This window comes from Haliaeetus leucocephalus, unplaced genomic scaffold, assembly GCF_000737465.1.
Source record: "Haliaeetus leucocephalus isolate CR32 unplaced genomic scaffold, Haliaeetus_leucocephalus-4.0 Scaffold395, whole genome shotgun sequence".
NCBI lineage: Eukaryota > Metazoa > Chordata > Aves > Accipitriformes > Accipitridae > Haliaeetus > Haliaeetus leucocephalus.
Genome location: NW_010972831.1, coordinates 8,539,852 through 8,555,727, shown reverse-complemented (window position 1 = coordinate 8,555,727; position 15,876 = coordinate 8,539,852). Strand labels below are relative to the sequence as shown.

General features: G+C 44.2%; 1 protein-coding gene across 2 annotated transcripts in view; it reads right to left on the bottom strand.

Moving 5' to 3' along the window:
- Positions 1–15,845, bottom strand: part of KSR1 (kinase suppressor of ras 1) — a 74,955-nt gene extending 59,110 nt beyond the window's left edge. Inside the window, exon 1 of one of the 2 annotated variants that reach the window (XM_010573839.1) lies at positions 15,709–15,845. The gene's annotated coding sequence lies outside the window, so the exon portion shown is untranslated. The remainder of the gene's footprint in view (positions 1–15,708) is intronic. The other variant, XM_010573848.1, reaches the window with a different exon arrangement.
- Between the last annotated feature and the right edge of the window lie 31 nt (positions 15,846–15,876).

The window sequence follows — 15,876 nt, the reverse complement described above, 5'->3', positions numbered from 1 at the left end:
CTAAATTCAGCTCTTACCCTAGTTTTAAACTGCTTCAACTCCTTTGTTTCAGCACAGTGACATTCAGTTTCTACTATTGTAAAGGGAAGTGGGCTCACATAACCCAACATTCGTCTAATGTCAACTGGATAACCCCAAGGAACACAACTGGGGTCCTAATAAAGCCAGCTGTACTCTTTGCTACAGTTAGGTCACTTACGTGATACCTTTAGCAGACCAAGTGTTCCATCAAGTGATACGTCTGTAAATAATTTACCAGCAACCCCATAACACTTGATTAAAACCTACTGAAAGAAGATCTAATTAAATTGTCTCTGAAAGAACAGATAATGATATGACGACTGTGTAGAGGACAGATGGCAAGTAGAAGCTCATCAGAACACGAGAAAATAATTTAGAAGAAGGTACTTTATCTGTACTGAATTGTGGTGATCTCCACCTGTCTGATGCTGGCTGTTCTGGAGGTCATTCCTTCATTCTGCCTTTGGGCATCTGAAGTGACAGCAAGAGTACTGGCTGTCCTCATGAGTGGCATTTGGGTACCTGTAGAGTAAGTACCTAGTCTCTTAGACAGCCAGGTTAGAAAGTGTTTACTGCATCTTTTAGTGATTAGCAGCAGACAGCAGGTAAAGTTAGGAACTGCATGAGTCATAGAACTGGCAGCCTTTTTTATAAAGACTGTATAAAGGACTGTTGTTAGCCATCAAGCCATTAATGAGTACAGTACTTGGTAGCCAATACTATAAAACTTTGCAAGGCCATTAGTTTTAAAGCTGTGTATCTGCTGTATTGTGAAAGATATGTCTTACAGATTAACTAATTGTTGGAAAGTACATTATAGGAACATAACGACTACCTTGCCACAAATCATATGCGCTTTAAGATAAAGGAACACAGCTCACAGCAGATGTTCTCCATGTCTTTCAACCTCTGAGGAAGAAAAGAGCTTTATTTCTTACCTCACATCTAAGAGACATGTACACAAACCTAACATCAGGGAGTTAAGTAATCTACCGTAGCCCCAAAGTTCAAACGTGTATCACCCAGTTCAAGGTTTTGCTTGGAAACTAAGAACTTACTGAAGAAAATACAGACTTTTGTAGTCTGTAGAATGAAGCACAATTCATAAGAAGGGCATGAACCATGTGCATGCTGCTTTAATGCTACTGTCTGTTTCCAGTAAGGTAGACCCAAAAAATAAGGCATTTCTCTTCCATTAGCTGAAGGGCAGCCTAGGTAGAATCAAAGTTCATCTCTTAAAGATGTGCCTCTCTTCTCATTCTCATGTCTGAGTGAGTTTCGCTTCTTAGGTCTCTCAGCTGCCATTAAAGAGGAGTAATGTTATAATCTTAATAAATAAAGACTGTAGCATGTTACAGACTATTGCAGACTGCACTACTGGTATGTCACAATGCAGGCCCTAAATCCTATTCTACAAATAGGTCAAACTGGGACAGCCAGGCAGCAGCAGACATGCTGTGGAGTTTCAGAAGAGACAAACACTCTGGCCTAGAAGTCATGCTTATTTCCAGGGTGGGTCCCTGTCACCGGGCAAAGTAAAACTGAGCTGATTTTTTGAGTAGCAGAACAAAGTTAGGGTAAACATAGGGATTGGGCCAAGTGCAGAAAGTCGAGTGGAAACTGCTCTAATATAATCCCCAATACTTTAAAAAAAGTTAGCAATGCGGACACCCAGAAGAATAGCTCTTGCCCATATAAGCCCACATTAGAGGATGCAATACCCAAAATAAATCATACCTTCCTCATTCAGAGTTCATGCCAGCCCTCAGCCACAAATGCATATTTATAGCCCAATTTGCCAGCACCTAGAAACAGGTTTCTTTTGAAGGTATATATTGCTAACTGCATTGCCCAACAGCAAAGGTATAAACAAAAATGGAAATGAAAGCAACATTAAAATATATCAAAATCAAAATTTGGCAGGTACCCAACTACACCATTTATAGACAGATTTGGAAGACAGCCCTTCAAGTGGACAATGGTCATTAAGGCAAGAGATTTTTCCAGTCGTTCACTTGGGAGTTAGCTGCTGCACATGCAACTGCAATGGCAGGGGCACTGCAATCCCCAAATTAGCAGAGACCAAACAGGAAATGCTTCCTGCTTTGGGGTCAGACCCTTAGCTAACGCAAATAGGTCCTATTTCACATGAATCTACATGAAATCCTTACATGAAAAGGATATGAACCTCTTGAGTGAACATGTGTGTTGTGTCACCAGTGTGATCGGTGAAGGAGGGGTGCTCTGATAGTATTAAGTGCCATTGTTCTCATTTTACAAATAATCTTCCTGGACCCCAGCAATTGCCCAAGCGACTTGAAAAGCTCATGAGAACTGAACCATCCCTCCTGAGTGGGGACAGTAACCACTGGATCAACCTGCCTCTTTCTGCCCATCTCTCACTCAGCCTCAGATTTTAAGCTGTGAAAGGTCTCCCCATTGTTTTGCAACCTCAGAACAAGACAGACAACAGTAACTCTTCTACAAGTTGCAGAAATGAAGGTTCAGCCTAGTCTCTGAGCTTGTCTATCCCAGTTGGGGTAAGAGAATCTCTTGCTCAGAGACAGGCTTTCAAAGTAATTAAACATGATTCTGGTGCAGCTACATGAGATCAAAGCAAAACTACACCATGTTATCCACATGGATCTTACAGAAGCTGCAATCTGTTTGCAGTCAGTTACATTGGGATTGGGTACATGCCATTTTTTATTAAGGGGGAAATTGTTAGACTATCTCACACTTCAAAAATAAACACTGCAAAACTCAGCCCTGTCCTTGGTGGTTCTCATAACTGCTGCTGTGCAGGTTAACTTGTACAGTACCTTTCCTGGAATCACTATCATGTAAGGACAGGAAGGTCATGCACTTTAGAAAGTCTTATCCTTAGACAACTCGGCAACCATCTGCACAGCAGCATGGAAACCATACTACATTCTCCCGTGAACAGAAGGCACTCTGGACTACTTAATATGCCAATACTGCAAAAAGAAATGGTACCAGGACTTCTTAGAGGAAATACTCTGAAAATCATTTTTCCCAAAGAAATGAACCTTTATTACTGATAAATTTCAAAATCCCTCATCCATCAGGGTGGCTTTCCAATTTTCCCCATGTCCTCTGCCCCAAAGTTTGAGGCCAGATAAATCTCAGAGCCACAGCTACTTACATTAAGGGGCTGAAGGCTCAACATTTAGAAGAACTCTAAAAGAATTCTAGCAACGTGAAGACTCGCAGTGCTTGCTGATACTGTTCCCACACCACTAAGGCTTTGTCAGGAAAGCTGACAAAGACCATGCTGCTAACCCACCCTGCAAAACACAGTTTGAACGTGGAGACTTTATTCTTTGCAGTATAAAGAGGCCATGCCTGGTACGGAAGAGACCTCACACCAGGCTCCTCTTGTTAGAAAGACAGAAAAGGCTGAGCCAGCCTATTTATGTAGAGGATCCACAAGGAGTGAAAGGGGGAGGCAGGGATCGGACCATGCGTTTCCTCGTGCATTTCCCCTTCCCCCCCGCACCTCAGTTTTACAGCTGCAGGAAAGATCAAGCCAGAACTGTGAAAAATTGCTGAGTCAGGCTATCGCTGTGGGGCCTCAGAGGCAGAGAGGCAATGCTTAAGCCTGAGGACAAAGCCTTGTGATAAGGCAGAAAGCTGAGAAGCTAGAAAGACACTGCAGGCTAGAGACAGTCAAGGGGTATGATGCTCCCACCGCAGGCACAAGCAGGATTCACTAGGCTGAAGGTACATAGTGGAACCCTGCCTAGGAAAGATTAAGGACCAGAAGTATTTTGCATTAAAAGAACTGGAAAGAGGATGCAGGTTAAGGCCAGTAGAAGAATTTAGCTAGTCCTGCCTAAGTTTGCACAACGAAAGCCAGAAATGAGCACAGCTGCTTCTGTGAGCTCCCCCACAGCCTGCTCAAAGCTCTTCTGACATACAGCAATAGTCTGAGAATGATGCCCCAAAACATGCCTCGGGCAGTTAGGAGGTCTCTGTCGCCACAGAGTTCACGCTCCCCCATCACCGGCACTTGCAGTCTATCTGGAAAAGGGGCTGCCTTTACCTGTGCAAGGAAGACCCAGCATTCTGGTCAGAACTTCAGCTGCCTTAATCAGATGTTAAACTCAGTGAGGTGAGACATTAAGAAAAACTGGCTTCTGGAACTGGACAGGTAACAGGCATTTTATATCCCTTCTCTTCCCAAAGACCTCTACATCAGCAGTGTGTTATCCCTGAACTCTCTGGGCAAGAGCACCCTCAACAGTGCATGGTCTGCATGTTTCAGAGCTCTTACTGCTCCACTCTGGGAGGACCGGGCATGCTGTCACAGAGACACCTGAGCCACCAGCACTGGTTGAGGCTTCCTCTCCTCAGTCTTCCTCACTCCCCGGTTCCAAACAGTTCCTAGTTGCTCCACTGCCTCACAAAGTTGACTACCAGAGCAACAATCAAAGCAACTTCCATACGTGGGTTTGAGAAGGAACATCTTGTAGTTGTCAGCTCTGCATTCTCTTCCCTGTCCTGCTGCAAAAAACTAGGTGCCTCGAAGCCAGATGTTAAGACTCTCTCAAGTCACCCTTCTTGGCACAACAGTTCAAAAGGACACTGAAAAATCTGTTAGTGAAATGCTACAGGCAGGATCTGCCCCTTCATTAAGGAACATGGCAAAGGCAGTTTGACTCAACTACAGAGAGGAGCTGCAAGGAGCACTCTTAACACTACTACGGACTTCAGCTAAGAGCAGTGCTGCATCACCACTGCATTGCTGCTGCCGAAGTCTCATTTCTCACTCAAATGAAAGGATAGACGCTACTACCTTCAATTGGAAATCTTATGTTGTGAGGTGTCCATTAACTTCAAAGCTCTTTGCCTCAGACCACAAACTAGTTATTCTTGGCAATCGAGGCAATTTGAATAACACAGTAGAAAAAAAATAAGGAAAGAACGCATCAGTGGAACTGGAGTATGCCTTGGCAGCAGAATGGTGTTGTAGATTTAGTTTCCATAAGAATCAAAAACTAAATAGTAGTGTCACCCTAGTAGAAGTATTCAGCTAGCTCTTGCTAAGTTAGCTACACCTCCAGTTACAGATGGGCAGATGGTAACTGATAAGGCCCATTAAGTTAGATGCAAATAGGTAATTACTGCTACAGAGGTGCGTTCAACATTATAAAAAACATCTTCCTTAAAAGTAGGATTATATTTCCTACAAATGCAGTCTCAGCACAAATCCAGCTGTTGTTTTAGTGCAGTAGCTTAAGGCCTGGGCTTACAGCAGCTCTCCTTTCTCCCTCCAAACCTTATTTTCCACAGACTCCACTCAAGTCACGAGCCATGACTGCAAATGGCCCAGAAATTTAGGGTGCACTGAGAAGTGTCCCACAGAAACATGGCCTCATTATACCCATACGAAATGCCACCAATACAACAGTGCTTAAATCAGGCCTGTAGCAGTCAGCCAGTGGTTTTACAAATACTACACTTGACCCACAAAGCAAGACCAAACCAGTTTTAACACACATAATGTCCTGGCTTAATACAAACAGGGTTGACAAGCCCTTAGATATCTACTCTGGGATTTCTCCCACCTTAGCTGTGTAAGCAAATGCTAAGAGTCTTCAGTGTTTGTGCTCACCTTGGCTTACTTCAACACTATGACTTCCTTGCAGAGCGCTTACAGACACCTTTGTATTTCAAAGAGAAAAAAAAACCAACAAAAAACAACCTAACAAACAAAAAAACTTTCTTTTTCCAAAGAGAGCAGGTTGAAGGCCTATGCAAATCTCCCCAAACGGATCAGTCTCCTGATAACAATACTTGTGTATTTTAGTCAGTTGTTTCCTTAAAACAATGGAGAATAGACAAGGGCATAGCTCCCAGAATTCACTAAAATGAGGGGAAAAAAATACTGCATCTGATCTGCACCAAGAGAGTTTGATACTACTAGCTGGTGTTGGTCTGAGGCATTCAGAACTGTCTGTATAGAAATTGTGGGAGAGTTAAAGTTAGAAGTCTTCATAAGAAATGTTTTACTTTGTGAAAAGTTTCGGTTTTGGTCAGAAAGACAAAAGGCCCCTAAACTGAAACATTTTGCTTGGCAGATGAAGAACAGTTTTTAAGAGGGATATGTCTAAAAAAGTCAGGAAGCTTTAAACAAGATCTTACTACTTCTGCTTATTTCAGTGGAGCCATGCATCTGTATCCTAAAGCACGATTTATTCTTCTAGCTTACTCTAAATGTAAGAAGAAGAAAACACTGCTCTGGAAGATGACAATTGTTGCTAGAAGATTCTCTGTGCTTTAAGGATGGGTAGGGAAACAGGTGTGGAGAGGTTCTCCTAGACCACTATAGGCAGCCTAAGGGGCACTGACATAACGTCTGCCAGCAACTGTACTTACTAACAGATCCATTTACCTCCACCATCTAATATCTTTTAGTGGTGATGCCTGGTTGAAGTTCTCAATCTGTAAAACATATTATTTCTTCTTTCCAGTTTATTCAGCATCATTAATAACTAAAAATAAAAGCTCACACTGGAATCTGCAAGCCTCAACAATAGCCCACACACAGAGCAGCAATGAGAAGCTCAAGACTTCCTTTCTAAATTTAGATTGCTTCAAACAGAAGTGAAAGTTCTTTGATAAATCAACAAACCCATGTTTTAGAAGCACATTAAGGACAGTAGAACTGGGCAGAAAAGTGCTTACCTGCCCTGTTAAACTTACTTGCAAAAGGCTTCTGAAGATTTTCAGGGACCCAGACCTGAGGCTCCTGGCTACATTCTGAAAAATGTGGTCAATTACCTGTTTTGGCAGCATCAGATCAGACCAGATCAGAGCCTGGATCTGCTGCACCCCAGCAAGATTCCTCAGTGTCATGTTAATTACTGCTCTAAAGTAGATCTCACAGCTTCTGCTATTAGAGCTCTTCCATTTAGGATAACTAATAATCATCGTATCAGAGGCACTCTGTAGCTCCTGATCAAAGCATGATTCCTTATTCTACTGATTAAGTAAGTGTCCTGTGATTCTTCTCTGCTTTCCCAAGATGCACACAGTACAAATTAGATTTTTCTCTCTAGGCATAAAAGGAGTAACAGAGACCTGGCCTCTCTTCGCTTTAGAATACATCCTGAGATAAAAGACAGCTGTATTTTAACTTAAACCCAGATTTAAAAGTACCAAAAGCAAGAGAGAGGCAGTGGATCCAATTCTGCCTGCAGAATCCTGAAATCAGACAGGGGATAGCTAATGGGCATGAAGCAGCTTCATTGCAACTGTTCTCCGAGTTATACCATCAAATATCCAGGGAGGTTCTGCAGAGGATATTTGTAATTCCTTTTACGCTGACGTTAAAATAATAACTACTGTTCAACTGTCTTCTGGACAGTCACTGCCCTAACTTAAGGTAAGCTAGCGTTTCCCATGCAAATGCAGTGTAGCCCCAGTGGTGAGCCTCAGTAGATTTGGAATTAGTCCTTTAAAACATAGTGCATCAAGATAGATTCTCCCTACTGAAATTTAAAAGTAGGACATCCTGGTCAGTGCTTTGTTTTGCACCATTGACGGGCCAGGGCATCCTTTATCTCTGTCTAAGGGGAGGGTTCAGAAAATGACACACTCGCAGAAAAAACTTCCAAGACAATGACAGGGAGTCACCAATCTTATTCTTAGACAAAGGATGCCAAGGGCCTGCAACAGGATTCAGCCTCAGCCCTCAACACTGTCCCTCCAACCACCTCCCCAAGGATAACCAGAAGAAACACATGAAACTCCTTGTTTTCTGCTTTTAGGAAAATCATTGCTTAAAAAAAACCCCCACAACAGGAAGCTGCCTCTTTTTTTCCTCTCATTCATTAAAGCATGGAAAGTGTATTCGAGTCACAGCCATCTAAGCACACATTCTGTATGCACCATCTGTTACACCCCCTTCCCCGAATCACTTTTGGCTGACCAAAAGTGTTGCTAGTCAAGCTACAAATTTCACAGCCCTTATTTAGGCAGGGAGAGTTCTACTGCAAAGCTGGCTGCTTTTACCTGCCATTGTGGCTTTACTTTGTAGGAAACAAGTAATTTTAGGTATTTTGAATGATATTCTGAATAACACCTGAGAAGGCTCAAACAGAGCCAAAGCAAGTAAATATTTTGGCTTTAAATTCTGTTTTAGTCTTTTCCACACTAATGCTAACATCTTTCTGCTATTGTGTGCTTTGTCCACTATGCTGAACATCACAATCCCTCTGCCAGGCTAACCTTCCACACTTCTGCAGCCAGCTGCAAGCTATTTCCATCTAGTATCTCTTCACCACCCTCCCCGCTTTTTAAAAAAAAAAGAAACCCCAAAACACTCACTTCTTGGAAGCAAAACCACTAGCCAGCTCCTCAACTCCTGTGCACAGCAATTTAAAGCATCACTATATAGGTCATGTTGCTAGTTGAACAGTCTTGAGCTCAGATACATAAGTCCAATGAGATCTCCATCTTCCATGTGCCTACAGCCCCAATAGCTCAGACTTAAGATACATGTGCTGGACTTGGAGAAAGATGAACAGAAGACATCTGTTATCAGACTGGGCTGTGATACACCCATGCCCAGAGAGATTAGGGCCTAAGCTAGGGTTTCAGTTTCTACCTCAGGAATGCTCCAAGGTTTAGTTTAAACAGCTTGTGCAAAAAAGCAGGTTTACAACATAGACAGTAAGCTCAGCCACAGAACTGGCGACCATCAACTAGCACAGGTTCAAGTGAACACTACAGCTGCACCAATGATTACTTCGTGTTCCTTGGAGTGCATACAATGGGAGTACAGCTGGGCTGGGACATGCCTCTGGGATCTGTAGGTGGCACAGGAGCTCTGTGCAGCTCTGGCTTAAGGCAAAAGACATACCTGACCACCTATATACTTTGGTGGTTCTCAGTTGTCCTCCCACCTTATCAGCAATACAGAGTTTCTCTAGTTTAACTTGGGACTGATCCTGTTCTGGGGGCACGGACTACAGCCATGACCTGCCCTCACCTGAACTATGCCACTAAGGAATAGCTGCAGTCAAAGCCAAGCCAGATGACCAAACTGTTTCTTAATCACGTCGAGCTAGTCTTTGACTAGGTTCAGACTCTCGCCAAGAAGCAGGAATGCCCACGACATTTCTATGCACAACTGCTCACAAGTTATGTCTTGGAAGACCTACCCATTTCTTTTGGAACAGATGTGTTTCCAGATTCAAAGAGCCTCTGTTCGCCCAATTTGCTAGCTGTGGCAACACTGTGCCACTGGTAGGATCAACTGTGTGGGATTACTCTATGGGAGCAAGAAGTGAGCAGGGAGGGAAGTCTCTTAGGAGATTTCCGAGTCAGTATATTTGGGTGGTGTCATCTATACATCATTCTGCGCCTTTCACCACAGCAGTAATCTAGCCAATACATTCTCCAACCCCTCAAACAGAGATAGCCACACATGCTTTCATTGCAATTTTCCTTTTAGTAAAAAAAAAAAAAAAAAATAAAAAAAAATAAAAATCCCCATGGGCTGAAAATAAGGATAAGAAATCTTAGCCTGAAAGGAAAGGTGAGGATTTACCCCTCAAGCATCTGAAATATTACATGGTCTATGCTGGAAATTTCATTCTAAGCATAACTATTCCCTAAATAATTTGGTGTGTCACATGACTTCTTTTGTTATATGTTCCTATTTATGAACAAAAACAGGTGATAAATTTGTGTACCACCATGCTGACTCATAGCTGTAAATTTGTCACTAGTATGCAGCTGTAACACTAATTGGGGTTTTCCTTGTCTAAAATGCAGTTAATAGCTAGCATTTGAACTTGAGTAGTAGACCAGGTTCTGCTCAGGTAGTATCTGTGCAAGCTCAGTTACATCCATGAGTTTAGTTAGATACAGCTGAAGTTCAAGTTGGGCTACTTTACCGATTAGATCAATTCTGAACATGCAATAAACATCAGAAATTGTATGCGGAGACTGAGGTTTGTCTGGCACGACAGACTATGGGTTCCTGTTACTGTGTGTAGGCACGTACGTACAGAGGTCTCAACTCCACGCTCTGCTAAACTTCTTTATTGGAGGTCAGTTGCTGAAAAGGGTCTCCAAGCTGACTGTGCATGAAGATGAGCAGGAATAACTCCGTTTTAACATAACCCAGTGACCACACAAGCAGTCTTAGAGAGACAGAGGCAGCGTAAAGCCTTACTCCGATACTTCTTTTCTTGTTTCCCAATCAGTGCATCGTAGAATCCAACCCAAGGCGAGAAGCACATGCAGACCTTGACAGAAAACAGAAGAGAGTCCCTTGTCGTATCTTCATCTTGATGATAACCTACTCATCAGAGCTCGTCCTGGAAACTCCAGGTAACACTGCTGCTGACTTTTTTTGTCAACATTTATACAAAATCAATGGTAGGAGATGAGTTAAATTCCATTATGATGTGCAAATTCTGATCATATACAGAGACACACTGTCACAAAGAAAAGATGATGTCTACAGATTTCATAATAATATATGGTTCTCCCTCCTTCCAAGTCAAACAGAATCTCTGTTGAAGCCTATCTTATACAAACAAGCACACAAATTTAAGAAAAAAGAAAGCATCCTACAAAAAAAGACGACACCTTTAAGAAAAAAAAAAAAAGTGTTGCATATATGCAAAAAGTAAGATGAAGTAAGAGACTCTCTTCTCTTACATAAGACCTGTTGGAAAAGGAAGTCTTTTCAGCTGAACAAGGCTCATAAACATGTGGCTACAGGTTGCAGTTTGGCCTGAAAAATTCAGTACTCCCACTACTTCCAATTTACAAACACAGTGTCTTCCTTTTCTTATGCATACCACATGCCCAACTTCCAGTCTGCAAGTTTGGACAATTACAAATCTTCTTCTTCTCCTCTCATGCCTTCCCCCCAATTTGCAAAGCATTTGTTTCTGCTTAGGGATTGCTTGGTAAGATATAAGCCTTTTCTATCCAAATTGCCAAACGACTTGAGATAATGGCAAAGCAAGTTCAAACATATTTAATCTATAGGTATCATTCAGCCAATATGAAAGATTGATTTGTGGAATAGTAGACTTACTTATCTGTGACATAGAACAGCTGGAGTCAGGCTTTCAGATCTGGTGGTGTATTTTCTGGAGGTGCTGAACAGAAGACATTCCTGAGGAAGGAGTCAAAGTGATCTTTGCACGTGGGGCCAAGAGTGTCTCTATCATAGACACAGTCTGGCCAAAGAGCAACGAGGACAGTTTTTCTTAAAGACCAGGCAGATCTTAGCAATGCGTGCTACCGCCCCACCCTGACACTCCCACCATAACCAGTTTGGAGGCAGCTTCCATGCTAGAAACACTGCAGTTAGTTCTTATGATTTAAGAACCAAGGTGGAAAGAAAATACATCTGCAATCTATATACACTCCAGGTCTCAGTTCAGCCTGGTCCTGCCACATCTTTGCTGCAGTTAAAAGTGGTGGTGGGATGAGGGGAGGGAAAGGTGTCCCACTTAGTCTGGGAATTCCCAGTTTACCAAACTACCTATGCTATTTCCAGCAGAAGGGATTGAGAAACCATAGGAACCTTCCCTGCAGCCCACACATAGGACTGTATTCTCCTCCTCAACTCCAACAGGCTGGCTTGAGCTGCAGTGTTACAAGTTTCATGTGCTTCACTACAGACGTCCAGTCTAGTCCCATTATCAGCTTCCTAACCAGAGAAATGAATCCAGAAAGATACTGATTTTACAAAGAAACATGGATAAAAATAATATACTTCTAACTTTGCAAAACCAATTTAAGAGTCATGCAAGGGATCAGTAGTGTAGGGACCAACAGAGTTGTTTCTTTCCAAGGATACTTGGAGCAACACTGGATGCTCGCCACACAGCAAGACATTTTTTGCTCTCTTGCGCATGGGTTAAAATGACCACTATTTTCCATTTCAGTTTTGTAGTCGACTTGAGAAGTGAGTAAACCTGCTAGGACAGAACTGAAAGCAAGCCACATACCAAAGCGTAGGGTAAAGAGAAAAAACACTTGAGCACTTATTTGGCAGAACATATAAAACTTTTAAAAAAATACAAGACCTTGTGGCATCAGAGAACCTACTCTGTTAATAACCAAACTAACACAATCTACTTTCCACTACAGGGAAACTCCCTGCCCTTCTAAGAAACAGTCTTCCTACACGTGAAACAGGGTCAGCTCATGTAACACATCTACACTCAACACATTATTTGCAAGCGATTCCCATAGCCCGTTCTTTACCCCCCCTTCCTTCTGTATTACAGAAAGTTCTCCCTGCACTCATTTGAGCTACCATGAGTGCTTGTCTTTACCTGCCAAGGTCCCAGTTTGAAATCTTTATCTACCATGTGCTTTATTTTGAGAAGATCTTATACACAAGAGGAATGAGGAAGGACTTAAAGCATTTCAGTAAATTGGGAGGGACATAAGCATGCATTCAAACACCTTTAGTTAGGCTGATGTTCTTGACTTCAAAACACACACACATTATGAATCATGTGGTGTAATACATGACAGCTGTCTAAGCTGTGAACAGCACAGAGGGACATGGTGCCAAAAGGACCAACCTAGTATGTCTAGTGGACAAAATAAAATAACACAAGCATTTAGATGAATTTGCACTGGTGTTTTAGGCTATTGATTCCATTCTCATTACTTCAGGGCCGTGCTAACCTTGGGATTAGAAATGGCAATAAGCATACACTGCTGTCTGACCTGTGCTGGTATAGAGTTTAGAGAGCCACATCCACCTGACAGTACTCACCCCCATGCATGGGTGGTCTGAATGCCTGCGGTTTACTGATATAGAAAATAGTGTTCAAGCAGATAGCCCTTCACCTGTTAAGTTCACCGTTTTGACACCAAAACTAGGCATTACAGAACTTTCAGAGATGTATGAGCTATATACAAATCATATTATAGAAGCTTCCCTGCCTTTTCGTCCCTTTGAATAAAAACAAAAAGTGAAATCAATAAACTGATTTTTGACTTGGTATATTGGACTGTCTTCAAGTCACACATGTGCAGCCTCACATTTGGCCTCAGGAGCTACTTCTTCAACTTCCAGAGTCAAGTCCCCTCCTTTCCCAAACTAGTACTTCCTGCTTCCAGTTTGCTGCTTTTATCTATCTCATGTTTTATCATTTCCTTGTGGCTTTGCTACACAGTTTACCAGTTATACTGCTGCAGCTAAGTTTTCATAATTCTTTTTCCATGAAAAAGTTTCTGGATTCAAATCCAAAGTACAGATGAGGCTTGCAGGCCCAGCAACCATACCCCTAGTAGCCACTAATCATGACCCACAGAGCCATTCGGTGACTCGTCAAGGCCACCCAGAGAACCACAGCAGGCACTGGAGATCTCTGAGCTCCTGGCTTCTGGTTAAACTACTGACTCTTGAGGAGTTGCCCACAGTCTGCACAGAGCTGTGCACCACAGTCAAACCATCAGTAACACTAGTGGGCTCTCTGCAGTATCAGAGCACCTGCCTCTACTGACACGATCTGATAGGCAAATGCCTATGACCACACGTACAATTCTGACATGTTAACCAAGGCACGATAATTACACCACGTAACGCCACAGGCAGGCCACCTGGTACTTGAGACAACACTGCAGCCCACCAACCCTCTGGTGCACCATGGGAAATTAAAACTTAGGGAAGTAAACACAGACCCTCATCTCCTACAGTCTGGTTCTCTGCTCTCCGTCTGTAGATGGACCCACTGCAGACTGGTGCAGAGAGTTAAGCACAGGACTTGGGCTATGCTTGACAACGTGTATTTTGGTATAGGCAACTGAACAGAGCAAAGGGCACAGAGTCTATATCCATGCCCATGGCTTCATGTGTTGGCAGAGATCCAGCACTTGGTAGAATTCCCAGAGAAATCATATACTGGACAGTGTATCAAAGAGAATTTTTTCAGCTAAGATTTTTTCCCTATCATAAATTTTATGATCATCAGGGAATGCGGCACCCATTTGTTTAAGCAGATAAATGTTTAAGAGGAATGCATGCACACACTCGACAACTATCACTAGAAACAGCTTTTGTTGGTTTAAGAACCTGAAGATGATAGCAGGCCTTTACCCTTTGTGCATAAAGGTTTCCTTTTAGAACAGGTCCACCAGCAAAATACTGATGATCGTTTTCCAAAATTATGCTAATTGACATTGTTTGAGCATTAAAAAGGCCATCAGTAGGGTTGCCAAAGCCTACACAAATATTGTTTTGGAAAGAATAGCCTTTTGAATGCTATTTGGAGGTGGCAGGAGGAAAGAGTGTTACAAATTTGAAAAAAAAAGAAAACAAAACACCTCACAAAACAAACAAACAAAACCACAAAAAAAGGCAGAGGAAGAAAAAAGGAAGAACGATAGGGTTCCAAGAGGTTGTGCCAAAAGCTACCTACCACCTATTGTTTCACAATTTTTTTCCCAACCTTCATTTCTCATGTGATGGATTTTGCAGCATGTATGTTTGTTGGTTACACTGTTGTAATGATCTTTCTTCCTAAAGGCCCAATGCTCTAGCTTCACAGCCTCTGCTATCAGGCTAGAGAAAAGGACCATTAGCCTTTACGTAAAACTTCTATCAAAGAAAGGGTCAAGGGGGGATTGCTTACTCTCGCTTAGAGCGACACTACCTGCACAAAAGGTAAAAGGATATGTTATTTAAGTATGTAAAGGTCAAACAAGCCAAGCAAAAATAAATCTACATTCCCCTTCTAAATGCTTAGGCAGACTCCTGTACAGATTCAGCCCTTCTTTGAAAGCATCACAACAGCACGTTTTCTGCTTAAAGAGTTTCATATAATCTTTCTAAACAGCAAAACACCTCTCCAACCCAGACCATGATGCTGTTTGTCAGCCACACCAACGGCGTGAAAAGGAGGGTCAGATAAGATCAGTGAAACTGAGCCAGGGCTAGAGAGACAGGCCTGGAGTAGAGGGCAGGAATCATCAGAAGCCAACACCAAGGACCTGAGGGGAAGCGTGACTCTATCCAGCTTCCCAGGACAGGCGATGCAGCCACCCACCTTCTGCTGGGGAACCTCAGGTCACCTCTGGTCCCCACCTCACATCCCATCTCCCTTCACAGTGACGCCGGAGCCCAGCCACAGGCCCCAGGGCCGCGCAGCAGGGCGGGGGGCGCCGGACCACGAACACACGCAGCTCCCGCTCCACCACCGCCGCGAACCCGCCCGACAGCCCGGAGCGCCCCACGCCCGCCCCGGGACGCGGCACCCGCGGGCCTGCCCAGCGGCTCCCCCGCACCTGTCCTCCTCCCCGCCCTCACCTCGCCTTTAGCACCACGCTCCGCGGGACGCCTTTCTAGCGGCGGAGGGCTGCGTGGGGCGGGGGGGGCCCTGCCACGGCCAGCCTGGCCCCTCCGCCGGGCCGGGCAGGGGACCGACCCCCTAGTGACAGGGCTGCAGCGGGGCGGGGGGGGGTGTCCTTCCCTTCCGCGTACATCCCCCTCCACGCGGGGGAGAAGGGCGGGGGTGCCTCACGGCCCAGACACCCGTGAGGGCGCGCAGCCCCCGGTGCTGAGGGGAACGGGGGGGGGCAGGCCTCGGCCCCCAGCTGTGAGGAACGGGCACCCCGGGGGGCGGTGGCGGGGCTCCCCTCCGGCCCCGCCGCGGCTACCGAGCCCCGTACCTCCAGGGTGCGGATCTCCTGCTGGGTGAGGTCGTTGGACGCGGCGCACTTCGTGCGGAGCCCGCGCAGGTTGGAGAGCGAGATGTCGATGAGGTCCTGCAGCAGCCCGCACTGCTGCAGCGTGCTCCGCACGGCCGGCAAACCCCGCGCCGCCGCGCCCGCCCGGGG